Source organism: Mytilus californianus, unplaced genomic scaffold (genome assembly GCF_021869535.1).
Source record: "Mytilus californianus isolate M0D057914Y unplaced genomic scaffold, xbMytCali1.0.p SCAF_2, whole genome shotgun sequence".
Classification (NCBI taxonomy): Eukaryota; Metazoa; Mollusca; class Bivalvia; order Mytilida; family Mytilidae; genus Mytilus; species Mytilus californianus.
The window spans coordinates 73,414,223-73,417,265 of NW_026262668.1; the positions used below are offsets into that span (position 1 = coordinate 73,414,223).

General features: G+C 34.4%; 1 long non-coding RNA gene across 1 annotated transcript; it reads left to right on the forward strand.

Moving 5' to 3' along the window:
• The first annotated feature begins 648 nt into the window (after window positions 1-648).
• Window positions 649-2,666, forward strand: LOC127728197 (uncharacterized). Its single transcript, XR_007994038.1, has 3 exons — window positions 649-720; window positions 1,124-1,277; window positions 1,915-2,666. It is a non-coding gene; the product is annotated as an uncharacterized LOC127728197 (long non-coding RNA).
• Window positions 2,667-3,043: the final 377 nt, after the last annotated feature.

A 3,043-nucleotide genomic window follows, 5' to 3' on the forward strand; every position in this document is an offset into this window, starting at 1 on the left:
ACCCGGATTTGTTTCAGTTAAATCGGTTTATGACTATTGAACAGCGGTATACTACTATTGCCTTTATTTATGGTAAAACTTCTCTTGTGTTGAATTTTACTCATTTTTGTCTACTAGATTATTATTAAGAAATATGTTTTAAGATCTCCTCTCCGTAAACCTCGTGAAAATTCCCATCCAAACTTCATGATAATCCAAAATTTCCTTTTAACTTTTTAAGGCGACTGATATTACTACAAATAGATCTGACGATAAATTTTACTGCAAAATGACATTGAATTTCAAACTAGAAAAACTTGTCTGATACTATAAAAAAAAAGAGGCGGAAAATCAATTGTTCTACGGCCATGAGTTCCTTACCTTGTTTTGGCGGCCTTTGTGGTGATATTTGGGTTTATGGCTATTGAACTTTTGATAATATCTGACGTCCAATATTTCATTTAAAGCAGTACTGACGAATAATAAAATTTGAAATTTGCTTACGGCATATCAAATTTATTTTGGTATGTATCGTGATTTTACTGTTGTTATCGAGGGCCACATTTTTGAAAGGTGAGCGATACAGGTTTCCAATAGAGCCTCTAGTTTCTATTTCTTAAATGATATCGCGCAATTTGATAAATAAGATTTAAAACGTTTACTTAATTGTTTACAAGGCCCTCCACTCTATTTCACATCCACCAAAAGGAAGATCCTACATGGATAGATATATCTTTAAAGGTAACGTTTTCCCTTAATACATTTACATTTTTTTTATATTGCGGAAGAATGGGGAAATACATAAACTCATTCATATCATAATAAAAATACGGAGATGTGGTATGATTGAAATGAAAAAAGCTATCTCCAGAGACAAAAGAACGAAGATATTTACAAATACAGGTCACTGTACGGTCTTCAACCATGAGCAGAATCCCAAACCGTATAATAAGCTATAAAAAGGGGCCGGCATGGCCAAACGGGAAACAACTCAAAAGAGAAAACCGACGGCTGGTGTATACTACAATAATTGCAAAAAACAATTACAGCAGGCAGCAACCAACGATAAACACTTGATAATACGCTCTGTTATTTTTCATACAGTGTGAGATTAAAACATCGAGTTGTTATATATTTCCGACAGAAAGACATTGAACTGGATATCCCTGATAAAAACGAAAGGAAAATTATGAAAGGGGAAGAAAAGAACAATGGATCAGGAACAAATAACTTATCCAAAGATTCTAAAAATAGAAGGCAGACGGAGGATAATCAAACTAAAAAGAAACAAACAACAGGTAAAACAAAAGTATGAATAGAAACAAATAACAGGTAAAACAAAAGTATGAATAATCGTTACGTCAATAATATCAGTTAAATAATTTATGTATACGCTTGAAAATGGGGAGGTGTGATATGATTCCCAATGAGATAACTATCTACTGGATACCAAAAGACAACGATGTGAACAATTACAGATCACAGCTCGGCCTTCAACAATGTGCAAACCCCCATACCCTAAGTAAACCATAAAGAGCCTTGAGATGACAAAATGTGAGACAATTCAAAAGAGAAAACCAACGGCCTTATTTATACTACAAAATAAAGTAAAGCGAAAAAAAATACAACAGACAGCAACCAACGACAACCACTGAATCATAGGCTCATAGTTTGTGATAGACACAAAGCGGTGTTAAACATGAACATGAGCGCTCAACCCTCCCCTACATAACAACATTCCTCTTGTGTACTAATTACAAGGGTCCATTGTAAAATTTAAGTGAATAGAAACTTATTCCTAAAAAGAAAATCGAATAACTTAATCTTTCGTAAATACCATGAAGAATGAAAACACTTATGTCTAAACAAGACAGCGTGGATTTGAAATTCACGTAATGCAGTTGTTTTGGCCTAAAAAGTTTTGTTTCTTTTCAGATGGACTGAAAAAGGCAAAAAAACAACCTTCCAAGATTTCATCAGTTTACTGTTGTCATGTTATGCAGGCTAAATCACGCATCAGTGTTTAGAGTAACATTTAAACCTTATTTTTTTATCTGGTCGTAGAGTACAAAATACGGTGTAGAATCTTTGAGTTGTCACTTTCTTATCATATATTCTCAGGAATTGCACTCTTGGAAAACTCTAATCCGGGCAACAAAAAAAAAAAAAAAAGAATGCGAAGCTATTGACTTTGCAAAATTATTATTTCCAGCCTGCAGTAAATAAATGATGGACAGGAACTTGGTATCCGAGGCATCGGAGTTCATTCCTATTTTAGTAACATTTTTGTTCCAGTTTAGGAAGCTCACAATTACTGAAAGCAAGTTCAATGCACTTATCTTGCTGTTACGAAATCATACCGGCGTACACTCTAATACTGGTTGCTGTACTTTATTGGAGATATTAAAAGCTGCGTCATGAAAAATAGAGGAAGGCACCCCCTTGTGCCTAGAATAAACTATACAGAAATAGAAAAGAAACATTCTAGAAACATTTTTGTATTGCTTCAAAACACTATACTTTAATAAGCGAATGGATGTCTATCACAAAGAATACCAGACGCAGTAATTAAATAGCAACAGTATACTAGTAATCATGAAATAAGAAGATTTGGTACGGTTGACAAAAACTATCCACCAGAGACCAACTGGCTAAGTTTTAAGCAATTTAAACGGTTTTGCTTTTTTTGTTTAGGTCCTTTTAATCTTTATGCTCTCAGAAGTTCAAAGATATAGTTTGGTTTTTCAAACTTTTAGTCTAGAGCGAACGACAAAAATTAGAAGATGTGGTATAATTGCTAATGAACCAACTTTCCTCAAGACACCAAACGACGTATTTATAAATAACTATAGGTCACCGTACAAGTTATTCAAGAAACTTGTATTGTAGAATTGAGAATGGAAATAGGGAATGTGTCAAAGAGACAACAACTCGACTAAAGAGCAGAAAACAGCCAAAGGCCACCAATGTGCCTTCAACACAGCGAGAAAATTCCGCACCCGGGGGCGGGCTTCAGTTGGCCCCTAAGCAAAAATGTGTACTACTTCAGTGAAAATGGACGTCA